At 44.1% G+C, this 15,259-nt stretch overlaps 1 long non-coding RNA gene across 1 annotated transcript; it reads left to right on the top strand.

The window, feature by feature from the left end:
- The first annotated feature begins 8,137 nt into the window (after nucleotides 1-8,137).
- LOC119325988 lies at nucleotides 8,138-11,563 on the top strand. The gene is made up of 4 exons (XR_005157776.1): nucleotides 8,138-8,465; nucleotides 8,663-8,724; nucleotides 9,643-10,960; nucleotides 11,225-11,563. It is a non-coding gene; the product is annotated as an uncharacterized LOC119325988 (long non-coding RNA).
- The last annotated feature ends 3,696 nt before the right edge of the window (nucleotides 11,564-15,259 follow it).

The raw sequence follows: 15,259 nt of genomic DNA, 5'->3' as shown, positions 1-15,259 counted from the left end.
AACATAGGTGGCAATAGAGCCAAGTGATTAGTGCCAAGTGATTAGGCCCAACCTAGGGTGCCTCGGCATCGATAAACCCTAAATGATGAAAACTTAACTTAGCATTTAGGGTGCCTCGGCGTCGACAAACCCTAAATGATAAAAGCTTAGCTTTTAGGATGCCTCGGTGTCGACAAACCCTAAATGATGACACCATGATCTTGTTCCTTGACAATAACCAACTTTTTGACCAAACTGTTTTCCTATTTAGAGCGAAACATGGACAACAACGATGAGGCCGGCGGTTCGGGCGGCAAGCAATTCTGGGAGCTGTCCCAGGAGATGGAGGAACAACCTCACCGCTATGAGGACGCCGCAGAAGACACCGATCCTGACTACACAACCCCTAGTGGCGTCGGGGATGACACCACTGATGGTGCCGCCGATGATGCCACCACTGATGATGGCGGCGCACACACAGATGGCAGTCAACCGAACAAGCAAAGGAAGGACCGGCGCCCGAATGCGCTCCGCACCCTCAAGGAGGAATTTACTCAAGTGGACTCCGACGGGCATCCAACGGAGCCCAAACATATAGTCAAGGGGTACTCGCTTCAGCTCGGGTGCATTCTCCGGAGCACCATCTCGATCAACACCGAGAACCTTAGGCATAAGGACCGAGGGAATTTGCGCAACCTCCTCTTCACAAAGCTGCATGAACGATACAATTTCCCCGCCAATTTTGAAAACAAACGCCTCTCAGGGAATAAAGTGACCAGTGCCACCCTCACGAGGATGAGCACGGCCCTGTCTAATTGGAGAAGCGAGGTGAAGAGAATGATTGATAAAGGTGATAGTTATGAGAAGATCAAGGCGAAATATCCTTCGATCAGCGAAGATGACTACAAGGAGTTCAAGATCAAGTGCGAGAGCAGCGCAACCTCCGAATCAAGTCAATGGGGGAAAGAAATGCGGGAGTTGAACTTAGGGGATCATAAACTCGGTCCCGGCGGTTACAGAGTGGCGGAGCCTATATGGGACAAGGAGGACGCGGAGCGTGCCGAGCAAGGCCTACCGCCCCGCTTCGAGAAATACAACGGTGACAAGCAGACCAGGAACTTTGTCAGGGCCCGGTACAAGGAGGACCCGATAACAAAGGAGCTTACCACGGATCCGAAGACTAGGGCGCTTGAGCTTGTTCTGATAAGGAATACACCCCCACGTAATTAGCTCCATATGGTTGCACTCTAATTAATCCCCAATATTTCTAAATGGTTCATGTTCCTTCCGCAGGAAACTGAAAGCAGTAGCGCGGGGTCGTCTCAGAGCTCCCCTTTTGACACCCCTTTAAATAGGGCATTGAAGGTAATGAAAAACAAGGATAAGCTCAGTAAGCCGACGTCAGCTGGTCGTGTGGCTAGCAAAGGCTTGTCCACAAAATGGTCGTCATACTATACCGCTGGTGGGCGGAAGGAGAAAAAGACCAGCTCGGAAAGCCAGACGTGCGAGGTTGAAGCACTCAAGGCACAAGTGGCGCGGATTCCGGAGCTTGTCCAAGAGCAAGTGGAACAACAACTGGGAACGAAGCTCAACGCCATGGTGCCTACGTTGATTCATGGGCTGACGACGTGGATTGCGGGCGGCCAATAGGGGTCTCCCCCGGTTCCCATCTTCACGGCCAGCAACTCGCACAGCGCGCAGACGGCACCATTGGTGTCTCCGGCAGCGCCATTGGTGTCTCCGGCGGAGGCGGTATTCGTGTCTCCGGTGCCGGCATGGGCATTGGAGCTTAATGCACCCGGGTGTACGCCGGCCGGCACCTTGCCAGCAAGCGCCCCCTTCGTCAGTTGCATGCCCGCCGTTGGCGGTGCCTCGACATTAGCCGAGCTCGACGGCATCACAGTAACTAAGCCTCTCGGCCGGTGACTTCATCTCCTTGCCTTTGACTGGGCATCCCTGACGCCCTACATGTTTTCGCAGGGCGCCGCCGATGTTCCTTGCACTCTTCTGCATTTCGTGGGTGGCGAGTTGGTCGATGTCGCTAAGGGCAGAATCGTACAACCGGGCAACCCCATGTTCCACGGTAATCCGATGCCACCCACAGTGTATAGGGTTGAAGTGGTTCGGGTGCTGCCAGGCTGCGACGAGTTGTTACCTCTGATTCGACCCGCTGGGGCCGACGAAGAAGTTGAGATGACCCTCAGCGCCTGCGTAAACTGGCCCCTGCTTTGGCTGAAGAGCCAGATTCGTTTGGGGGCGGGGGACACCACCCCACAGACAAGACCGCCAGTCGTGCCGGTGCCAAGCCATGGCAAGAACGCCGCAACGCTACCGGACCTGCCGGACATCCCTATGCCGGACATCCCTATGGCACAGGATCCGGACATCCCTATGGCACAGGATCCGGACGACGACGACAACCACGATGGTACATTTACCAAAGTCGATAAGTACTTTGCCAAACATGGGTACGCTGACGAGTTCTGCGGGCCTCTTTCTCAAGAACCCAACCAAGACGACCGCGATCTAGCTGGTACGGCGGAGAAATCCAATTGCAACAGGCATCGTCTGGCGTTCAGTTCTCAGGAGACGCCTCCAGCTCCCGCCTTCACCGAGCCTCAGATAGCTGAGGTGCGAAATATTATCAGCCCCAACATGCTCAAGAAGGCGGTCTGTGAGCAGAACTCGGTCCCATTACAGGAGATCAAGAAGAAGGGACGGAAACGAAAGACTAACAAGGGCGCCGGTGCAAGCCAGCCGGCACCGAGTTTGATCCGTGCTTAGGACGGGCCACCTTCACCTAAGGATATTTCGAGGAGGGTGCATGTGGCGGGTAGGGCGATGCTACCGCCAAATATGCTCAATGCTGCAACCGGTGCTATGCGGAGTCTGCACGACAGTGTTCTTTCTTTGGAGAAGCGGCGTCTCAGAGAGAATGATGTGGCATACCCGGTTTTCGTGGCCAAGGTGCCAGAGGGCAAGGGCTTTGTGGATGGCGACATCGGGGGTACGATCGTCCTGCGGTTTGATGACATTTTTGCTATGTTTAACCTTCATCCGCTGCACTACACCTTCGTTCGGCTGTTTTCGCTGAGTATGGAGATGCGGATCATTAGAGACAAGACCCTGGACATCGTGATAGTCGACCCCTTCTACATGCGTGCCAAGCACTTGAGCAGCGCTGGGGACCGCCAAGTTGTGAGTTCACACCTCGAAGGCATCATTCTGGCAAACCCAGATAAGGATAACTTCTTTGTGGCTTACTTTCCCGAGTAAGTCATCCCTTAACCGCCCCGTAACATATGATTTCTTAGATTTTGATCGTTCTTTTTTTTTCTAACATTCTGTGTTCTGTGCAGTGACACACATTGCACACTCATCCTCTTAAGCCCGAAATATTCCATGGCCACGTATTTCGACCCGAATCGTAACTCAAAGATAGACTACACAAATGTCAAGAAAGTTCTTGATGATGTTCTCCTCGGCTACGCCAAATCTGGAGGCACCTTCACCAGGGCAGTTCGTAAGTACGGCAAGCACACCTTCTCACACAATACGAAGTTCTGCTGCGTCAAGCAGCCGCCTGGCGGTCACAAGGATGCCTACTACGCCCTCCATCACATGCGGGCAATCGTAAGGGACCATCATCACCTTCTGCTACTAGATAATCTCAAAGATTGGGCCGCGAGGTTGTCGGCAATCCAGGACGCAGACCTCAGACAAGAATTCTTTCGCATCCAGTCGGAGTTTGCGGACATCATCCATCAAGATGTCCTTCATACCTCGGGGCAATTCTTCCTCAGATATCAACCGTCCAACAGTGAGATAGATGGAACGCTACAAATGCAGGGTGACAACGACCGCAATTTCATGACCATCACGACAGACGACGGCTTCATCCACGCTCCTGTCCGATGAGTCGAGTCGAAAGTAGTGATGTGTAGTGCTGAAACATTGATTGTCTCATGTTGTAATTAAACTTTAATGAATTCGTATGTCTCTTTGATTTGGACAGTCATTCAACTTAGATGTAATCGATGCTATTTATTAGTAGGATCATGAATCGTGCTATTAATGTCTTGCTTTTCTCTTCCGATCCATTTGTTGCATACTTACATATTGCTTATGTATTGTCTGTTGTTTGGCTTATGCATAGAGATGCTATCGTATGTCGTGTACAAGGGTAAGGTTCCCGTAGTCTACGACGACTGGGAGGAGTGTCGGAGACAGGTTCGCCGTTTCAGCGGTAACAGTTACAAAGGGTACACCACTAGGGCGGAGGTCGAATCTAGATACGCCCGCTATCTAGCGGGAGAGAGGAGGGAGCGTTGGAGGAACCGGGTAAAGACCAGTTTGATCACGATGATGCTCATCGTGATGACCGCACCTCTCTTCTATGTGATGGTAGTTTAGATGATCGATATCGACTTGTAACGTGAAGACAAACTCGATACTCGCGGTCTTGAGACTTGTAATGTTTTATCTTTGTTCGGTCTTTTGAATTCGGAGACTAATATGATGAGTTGTATTCGGAGACTAATATTCTATTGTATTCGATGAATCTGCTGTTGCTGTGTGCTGCTGTCTATATTTTGTCCAATAATATATCGTGTAACCTGTGCAAAAATCAAAAAAGTAAAAAAAAAAACAAATATTCATACTAATGGCGCATCACCCCCAGGTGCGCCATTAGTATGCCAAAGGATACTAATGGTGCATCACCACAGAGTGTGCCATTAGTATGACAAAGTACATGGTTACGCATGACCCCCCGGGAGGCATACTAATGGCGCATGGTGTTACATACTAATGGCGCACTGCTTGGTGCGCCATTAGTATACCAGATACTAATGGCGCACCAGTGGTGCGCCATTAGTAAAAAATACTAGTGGCGTGGTACTAATGGCGCACCGGTAGTGCGCCATTAGTAGGCAAAACCGGTGCGCCATTAGTAGGTCTTTTCCTAGTAGTGTATGGACATTTGGGTCCTTGTTGATACGCTTCCTATTGTACCGCTATGTGAGTTTCTCAAACATAGTTATTAACTAATTTATATTGTTTATTTCAAAATAGTTAAATTATTTCCATTGACAGCTTATTTTGATTCTTCAAAGACTATGTGGAAGATGGTAGACAAAACCCACTACACCGATGGCTCCGAATTAACTTATAAGGAGAAAAATCATCTGATCACATTTTGTACTCTTCTTGAGTATTACAATAACTATTATCGAACTCCTCCAAATTATGGTGAATACGTGCCACTAGTGCATGTGTTAAACCACGGTAACTTCTTTGGAGATACCTTGGTAAGATTTTTTACTATTACGACATCTGTGCATCTTTTGCATACTTCTAAAACTAGTACATCATTGCTAACTACGAAGTTATTACTATGTTTTTCAACAGAAACTCCTGATGGATTGTATGCCTCATCTGATGTATCTGAATGGTCGCCTTACAGTTCTGAACATACTGGCAGGTAAATCTAGGGAGCTCACCTGTGCATATCGGATTTCTAAAACCGGTGAACACATGTTCATCAAAGAATAGAAGAAATGTATGGACATTCGCAAGGAGGTTCTTGGAAGTAACATTCAACGAAAGGCAAGAATTGGAGACAAGCTAATCTCCATTCTCCATAATGGAGAGTCAGGGGCTATCTTGTTTTTTTCTATTTTACCTTAGAAAATGTAGTAGGTCTTAATCGAATGTAGTAGTTCCTATGAGGTACAATATGTTTATTATGTGGTAATGTGTTAGAGTTGATAATGAGGAGTACTTGTGATTATGACTAGTGACCAATTTGCTAAGTTGATCTTGAGGAGGTGTTATATGACGATGATGTATTATGATGATAAGTTATTAATGATATGATGATGATGATGATATTATTATATCATTGGGTGAAAGAACCGCGGATTAGTTTCAAGTGGATGGACATCCACTTGAAACTAGTCCACGGTTCTTTCACCCCGTGATGTAATAACTCATTATGATGTAAAAATAATCTCTAAATTCATATTGTATGAAAACTTGTGTAAAGGTGTATGAATATAACATGAAATAAAAAAGAAATAAAATACTAAATAATAGTAGTAGCGCGGGCAAGGAGAAGCGCTACTACTAATTACCAGTAGCGCTCTTCTGGAGAAGCGCTACTACTAAGTCAATTTAGCAGTAGCGTGGGTCTAGGCACGCTCCTGCCCGCGCTACTGATAGGCCTAAAACCCGCGCTGCTGCTAGGCTTTTCCCTAGTAGTGGCAGGCTATCAATTTTGTATATACTCCCTCCGTCCGGAAATACTCGTCGGAGAAGTGGATACAAATGGATGTATTTAGAACTAAAATATATCTAGATACATCCATTCTTCGGACAAGTATTTGCGAACGGAGGGAGTAGAAAATAAAAAGGGCAATCGATAAGCGAAAATGAACCGTCTTCTCTTTATTTTCTTACTAGAGGTGTGTTCAATTTATTAGAGAACAGAAATATATATCTACCTAGGTTCCTGTATCAATTCACATCTTTGCTGGCATTTCTCCTCAATGATGCCCAAATAATAATGCATTAGGTTAAAAATAGCAAAGTACATTTTAGTACTCAATGATATCACGCGCATAATAGCACATATAGGCATGTCCACCGAACACAATCAATCCGTAAGCACATATAGGCATCACTGCGTCCCATGATGCTGCAGCAGCGAGGGCCCTCGGCTTATGGTTACCGGTCAATTTGGTAGCCAGTCATAGTCGGTTGATGATAGTGTTACGGTTCAGAGCTCATGCCGGCCGGGACGGGTGCTATCCAGATCCATCGATTCGTTCCAGCCGGTTTCTCCAAACCACGTACGTACCGCTGTCTGCTCCGCGTAGCCGGAGCTATCAGGTCGTCGTTCTCCGAGACCGACCAGGATGTGATTGTGATAATCTAAGACTATATCTACTACTCTCTCCGTCTCATAATAATAAAGCGTTTTTGACACTACACTGCTGTCACTCTTACTCTTCTGATCTTCTGGATGTTCTTTGTGCTAGGTCCAAGATAGGTACCATGCACATGCTTTACCGTAGAACTATTACTAGCCATACCCGTGCGGCCGCCATGCAGATACACTATGTCTTTATATGTTATTTGTTATTTCGTGTGAAAAATTAGGCCTAATAATACATTTATGAGCATAAGTTTGTAGTCACAAAAAGGCAAGTCATGCACATAAGCAATTTGAAAAGTGTACATTTATTATCGCCATGAGTGGTACATCTTGCAAGATGGAAACTACACATTGCCGCGTCCGTCCATGTACCACGGCCAAATGTGCACCGTATGTAGTCATTTGTTAAAATCTCTAAAAAGACAAATATTTAGGAGGGGGGAGGGTAGATTCTTCTTGTTTTATTGTTTTGTACTTAATGATATGCATGTTGCTAATGTAAGTCTTGCGATAAAATGTGATTTATCTGTTTGTTTTCTTTGTTTTCATTTTTTATAGAAAGTATGTAGATGTACTAATAATTGGTTTGGAAACACGTTATTTATAGCTTACACACAAGACTACTTACATGGATACAGGGGCGGACGCACGTTATGCTACCCGGTGTCACAGGACACCGGTTGCAATCTGTGCTTACCTTTGTATAGTGGTGAGATATTGTACTGGGACACCAGTAGAATTTTGAGCTGGACACCGGGCGGCAGGCAGGGCCCATCAGCCGATTGGAATAGCTTCCCCCAAAACTACAGGCACTCATCACGGCCCACCACCAAGACGCTAAATAAAAAAGCAATCGATTCGATTGGATCGATCATGTACGGGCACTACAACAAAATAGTCGCGTAAGGTCGCTTTTTCTGTTACGTTTTTTAATTCGCCTCTACACTCATGGCCACTAGGAAGCTAAAGTCGCTTTTTAAGACGTTTCCAAGGCGCTGCAAAAACTGGGTATTTTTTAAATACTTATCTATTTTTTAATAAGTTAGAGACGTTTTTTGAGACGTTTCATACGTGGATTTATGTTTGGACTAAAACTTTGGCGGTACCAAATTCGTTTGCTTTACCGCTTGTTTTTAGGGATGCCTGCGTTTGTTTTTTTCTCGCTGACATATAATCCAGGGTGTTTTCCCACGCCCCCATCTTTTCCGCCTTCGAATCCCTTTCTTCAACCTCCCACCAAATATCCAATCTGCGGCGGCGGCGCCAAGCTTATCCCATCCGTCGCCCGGCCACTCCCACATCCTATGCAGCAGCAGCCTCGCCCCGAGCGATGCCCTCCACCGGCTGCTTCTTCTCTCCTCAATCGGCGACCTCAGCAGTCAGATCCCGGCTGGCATCCGTTGTCCTCCCCATCACCGCTCCGCCCTCTACAGACGTCGTCCTTGCCGTCGCCAAGCTGGATCCACGCCGACGTCAACTTCCAGCCAAAACTCCTCCACGCTCCCCCCAATCCCATCCCGTCCACAAGTTATACCATTAAATCAACAAGGTACATCATTCATTTATGCATTCACGCCTTTTATATCCAGATTAGTTGTCAACAAAATCTCACAGTTAGGACAAACCACCATCAACCAGAGAACTCATGCATCAGATCTGATGGAGCAATCCGGTTGGTGGTGCGTCCTGCAACTTGTGTACATATTTTTTGTTCTTCATCTCACTTTAACTAACGAATTTCGCCAGATCATTCTTTTGGGAGGAAAGGAGCGAATACATTAATCTGGTTTTCTGGACACTTCAAGCAGGTGCTCCCTCGAATACCATTACGCTAGTATGATAAAATGACTTGCCATTACTAGATTGCGTTTACTTGTTGTAAGAACCCCTAAAAAATGTACTCCCTCCGTCCCAAAAAACTTGTCGCATTGTATGTTTTGCAAAAAAAAAAAAAAAAAACCCTCAAAGGACTGAACCAGCCGTCACAACAAGATTGTAAGCTCGGGTACTTGTTTCAAGAGAATTCCACTATAATCTGCAATCACAACATGATTCCTACCTTTCATTTTTAATGATGTATAATTTTAGCTTTCACAACCTAGTATCACTTGGTTTGCCCTACTACTTATGAAGCAAAATAACATAACTACGTGGTCTGCACTTTATGAGTTCTGGCTTGACATGTCTTTGTGTGGCAGAGAAGCCGTAGTTCTTGGTCCACCACCAATGAACTATACATATTGTTTTCATGGAATTTTTTTTACTTTAGCTCTGTAGATGCTCAGTATGTTTCACAACTATACCATTCTGGGAAGATTTTGCATCTTAATTAAGCCTAAGTAAGATCAGAGTATCAGACCAAGCCAAGTATGTATTGAAAAAGATTCAAACTAGATGCAGTTTCACACTTAGTTTGATCACATACGCCTGCTAAGCTAATTGTCATTTGCCTACCATCTGATACAGCCTGGTAAGTTAACCTAGAGTCCTAGACATGGGGGTGATGCAGGTTAGCCTGGTAAGTTAACCTAGACATGGCTTAGGTACATTCTTGAGGCATCACAGGCATGCTGTGGCAACCATGATAATTTGATGTACACATTCACCGTCCATTTTTAGTAAATTGCAAGTGGATTATCCCCTATTGTTTCCTGCTTATAAAAGTGAGTGTGCTGAACACATCATCATGAAAGGTGCTTCATATGTACTTGTTTATCACTTTTCAGTTTGGTCCTTGTTTCAGCTAGCAAAAACATGGATGGTACCATATTAACGATGGAATGTTCTAGTGGTAAGTGCAACATTTAACGTATTCTACATTTACATATCTTGTGATTTCTGTCACCCAGATCCTATTTTCACGGATGCTTGGCAAGAATTTGCGTGTTGCATGATCATAAGAACATGGCTCAGGCCGGTATGCAGTTTCCTCTTTCTTTGATATACATAACTGCCACATTAACCGAGATATCATATGTACGGTAGATGTGGATGTAGCTGGTATGTAGGTGTTAGTTACCACTCTGCCGTTCCTAATTACATGTATATATTTGGTCCACCAGAATAAATAAGAGGCCGTTTTCTCACACATGAAAATTAGTGTTCCCAGTGAATATGCAATGAGTCCCAACTAGGCTAACATCTGTCTGGAAGAGCACTATGTTGCCAATATGTATACCATCTACCAAGAAATGTCCTAACTTCTAACTATCCTCGTTCCTCGCATACTTTAGAACATCAGAAAATTGCCAATAATTAAACTATGATATATTTACTTCTTTGAGTTGTCTGCCAAAATCGAATGAAATTGCATATGTATTGGTCTTGAGTTTTATTTCAAATGAGTTGCCTATTTATTATCTCATAGACATTCGTGAGGTATTTCCACAATATAAATCATGATATGAATTCTTTTATTACTTTCTAATTTGTTTCATTTCGTGGCAAGGTTGTCTACAGTAGTTCTCCATTTTATTAGGAATCGGAGATGATCAAATAGCTTTCCGTAGATTTCTGAAAAGATTATCCCCGGTGCCATTTCTCGCTAATTCATTCACTACCTGCAATACAATATGTTTTTAATGAGTAAATTGCAATACATTCCTGTGGTGCTTGTTAGAAATTGTACATAGATTCTAATTATTAATCTGAATAAACACAAGCATCAGATCTGTTGCGCATGTTTCATTTGCTTCTACTACCATACCCATGACGGTGTTGGATTGCATTCTGATGTTTAGAGACTGACCTCACATATGAATTGTCTTACTTATATTAATTACGCAGTATGTAGGGCAAGATGGAAAGGTGTGACAGATTTTAGCGAAATTTTGAGTTTAAATCTTGTCGAAATTAGGCACGTAAATATAATTGCATAGGCCAATGAAAATTGGTATTGCCAGTGAAGGGTCCGCTGCAATTCTTATTCAACATCTCAGCTGTCCAGCAAAGAAATCAAGATTTGGACCAATTGCATATTCCGACATGGGACAACTAATGAATTGTTTCTTGCCGAAACATGGGCAACCAATCACATATTTGGAGGTAAAAAGTTCATAACACCATAACTTGAATCACTATGTTCATTTGACATCCTTTCAATCAATTCTGTACTTGTTAAAATCTAGCTACCATAATCATTCAAGAGAGCTTACATGTGACAGCATCCTAATGAGTATTAGGGAAAAAAGGAGAGTATTAGAGGAAAAAATATTTCAATGGTCATAAGAGGTCTTTAACTAAAATTATAGTAGATGTCTACTAGTTGTTTCATCTTTGGTATCCTTCAACTAACGTTGTGCTTCACAGGTCAAAAGAGCTATGGGAAGCTATTTTTTTTCAAGCAACTTAGCAGAATAAGTGAGGACGCAGAGGAGAAATGAGCAGAAGAAGGATGCACAAATAAATCAGTTCCTGCCTGCAGCTTATGGAAAGACTCCAGCTACTTAGAGAATAGGATATTTTTCTTGATATGTGTGCAACTTTTTGTCCACGGATGTGTAGTTCAGTTACGAAATGTTAACCCCACAAGATATAAATATAAAAGTATTGGTTTGCTGCTTTCAACTGTGTGATGTTATGTTTTTCTTGTGCTGTTGAATGTTGATCGTGAGAACATCGTGCTTACATATGAAATGGAGGATGTAGATTCTAGCGTCGCCTTCGTGCGACCATGTGTGTGTGCATTAACAAGACTCGAATTACATTTTTCAATCAAATTTGAAATGCAAATGGGAGTACAAAAATGACATTTTCTGCATCTAGACACGTTTATAACATCCCTACAGAACGTCTCGATATTAGTAGAGACGTGGTGTAAGGTGTGTCTACTAAGACGTCTCTACTAACATAGACATGAATTGAGCGTCCCTATAAAACGTCTCATTTCCTATAGACACGCTTTGCAAACGTCTCAATGTCACTTGACACGGTCCGTGAGGAGACGCTCCAAGGACGCTTTACAAAAGTGGCTCTACATTCCATTTGAGATGAAATAACGTGTCTCTAGCTTACAAATCTGACGTCTCTACATGCATATTTTGTTGTAGTGGGTACCTACGTGCGTATGTTCGGCTGTTCCTTTTCCCTCCATAGCGATACGGTGTGATGGCATCCGCCGCCGGTTCTAGTGCTCCGGAAGCCAGATCCTGCCGCCGGCAGCCTGTTGTGGCCCTCACCCTTTGCAGACAAGAAATAATAGAAGGAAATAGGTACGGTCGTCGATCTCGCTCAAGTACGTGTACTTATCTTTAGTTTGTCTAATTTTTTTATGTCTATAAATTGTATGGTTAGGGTTTCAAGATTAAATATATTATAATTGGGAATTGGATTACTACGATTTCATAATTTTCCCTACTAATTCACATCAATTGGGAATTTGTCGACTGCGCCCAATGACAATTTAAGATAAAATGTAGTAAGTTTAACCTCGTAACTGTATGCTTTTATCAATATGATTTATTTCTTGTTTCTATTCATGCATCTGTAAACACAAATGATGTAACATGTTTCTATTGACTTATGCAGACGTCGCTGATCATATTTGTTTTGTCGTTTCGAGTTATTAAACTCTATATATTATTCAACTTTACATAATCAACTAGTTTTTCAAGTGAAATGGTTTATTTTGATAAGAATTCTTACAGTTGAATATTTTGAAATTGTTGAGTGTATTACTTTTATGTATATTATTGCTTCTTATCCATCTACGTATAGTGTACATGTGGACACCGGGACATTTTTGTTCTGGGTCCGTCCCTGCATGGATAGATTATGCAAAACAGAAAATACATGGAGTAAAAGAGACCTACGGTCGCCGTCTTGGTGTTGCAATCCAGCGAGCTGCTGGCCGACGCGCAAACGTTGAGGTTGCCTAGGTTGTTGTGCACCATCATGTTGCCGGAGATGGCAGGCATCATCTGTGCCCTTGACCTTCTAGTTGTCCTGCACCCTGGACCTTCTGGTCATCTTGGATCATTTTATCGAGCTCTATGGCCATGCCAGTATACTCGACAGCAGGCGACGCCGCCGCCTTCGTCGCACTGTTCATCACCTTGGTTGGCTTGCTCTTGTCATCCGACCGCCGTGGCGCCTGGCCTGCTGCCGCACCGTTGATCTGCGAATGTAAAGGGATGACCTTTGAGCGGGGCACGAAGGGGAAATTCTCGTATGCACCAGCCTTCTGTTGCACCGGGTTCATTAGCTTGGATGCGCACGACCAATAACTGATGCGCGAATTCCAAAAAGGTCGACATACACGACGGGCATCCCCAGAATGGAAATCATTATGAACCATAATCCTATACTAGACCATATAGACGCGCGTTGCCGCGCCCGTTCATATTTTATGCAATAGTAGAGATGCTTTAGAAAATATATATGCTAGTTTCGAACACTTTTCCATGCTATGTTAGGAAAATGGTAAGAGTGAGGGTCTTTACCCTTAATTTGATGATTATATTGTGTAATGATTTTTTCCTGTCCACGCTATGTTAGAAAAATTATATATGTGTTCATTTTTGGTTTTTAGGCTCTTGGGACAATTATTTTTACATATTTTAGACATTAGTTATCGTAGAAACAAAACAATAGATAAATCTTATGGTCCCTCACAACCGGCCTTAATTGTTCGAACATGCATCTGGATGGGCTTGGAACAGACTATACTGCACTATATATTGTAAGATACTGTGAACACAATCGCTGCCTCCTCTTAGGTTTATTCTGTAAAAACATATAAAACCATGCTACACTTAATTTAATTTAAGATGAATGCAAAATATTGTAATTTATTTACTGTCCAAACTGCAATTATTAGTTTAACGGGCGGTGGTAAGTTAATGATTCAGTTACAATTAGTTTTTCTTGGTAATTAGTACTCCCTCTGTAAACTAATATAAGAGCATTTAGATCACTAAAGTAGTAACCTAAACGCTCTTATATTAATTTACGGAGGGAGTACAAAACTGAGCGTTCATTTGCTCTTTATAATGACCTCTTTGGTGCCATATTTGATGTAAGTTCCGTGTGGGTCATCGTGAGATGAAGCAAGAAGGATCCATGGCTGGGGGTAATAGATTTGACATGATTATCATCGAAAAAATAAATATTTGGTATAATTAAATTATTTCAAATTGTGTTACTGATTCCCCTTTCTAAATTTTGTGTACGCATTACCTGGAATACACAGATAATTTGGGGATTGCTGACATCTCTTGGAAGATAACTTGGACCGTGCTATTGGATAACAAATCTTTAGACAGAACAATAAAGGTAGCGAGGATTGGATCAGGTGCTCCTCCTTCGCACCATGAAGCTGTTGACGCTGCCACCGCGTACAACTACTGCTCATCACCCACCGCCACAGTCGACATTGCTCTGCCGCCCGTCGTCTCTGCCATCATGATCCCTAAGACAATCGCACAAAAAAGCAACATAGATTAGCACCTATGCAGTCGAAGGAAACTGGGTGAATGAATGATGCCATCAATTGACGCTACCGACGCATATCCTAATGGATCAGTAGCAAAATCAGGAATCTCAACACTAAAGTAAGGAAGAGACCCGCCATGGGGCCCTGCGGAGGAAGGGTGGAGTGTGAGCGGAGGGCACCGACGCCGAAGTATACCTGCTGTAGAAGCTCGCCGTCAGGACGGAGGACAGCGGCGGCGCAGCGTCGAGGAACAGAGAAGCAGCCTTTTTTTAAAACTGAACGAAGAAGAGGAGCAGCTCGTGGATAGTGATAGCGCTGCCGACGGAAAACCTGGGCGACGCGCTCCTGTGTTGGTCTGGACCTGGGCCTTCTATCTTAGGCCCGGTTACGGACGGAGACCGTAGCTCAATCCCCGGAGCAGCGGCCCGCGAGACTGTGTTGCGGGACGACCGAACTAATTCTGCGCTGGGTAGAGACAGGAAGATCTGTCCTTCCGTAAATATGATCGATGGCTGACGACCTCTAATCGCTGAGAGGGCTCATAGGTAGCTTCATTATACTGTTTCTCAATACCTAAGTGATTCATTCCCACTATAGAATTTATCTCAACATGCAGGGCATCCATGTCAGCGCAGGTGCCCGTCAGTGGTTCTTTTCCAACGTCGTCGTTTTCTGCTGCTTTCGCCCGCACGATGTAGGGAGTCGAGCCGCTGCCTTCCCTGACCAATTTTTCCACACCGGCTATGAATCCTGTGTTGGAAATCCGCCCTCAGGATCGATCACATAAAATTGCACGAATACACGCGCATACAAAATTGATAGCCAAGGGTACGTCTCGTACTCTCTAAATTCCTCTTTATTTCTTTTTCTGGTTTTCTCTCGGTCTCACAATGTTACAAAACTCAACGCAG

Source organism: Triticum dicoccoides, chromosome 6B (genome assembly GCF_002162155.2).
Source record: "Triticum dicoccoides isolate Atlit2015 ecotype Zavitan chromosome 6B, WEW_v2.0, whole genome shotgun sequence".
Classification (NCBI taxonomy): Eukaryota; Viridiplantae; Streptophyta; class Magnoliopsida; order Poales; family Poaceae; genus Triticum; species Triticum dicoccoides.
This window is presented reverse-complemented; position numbering and strand designations above follow the sequence as displayed.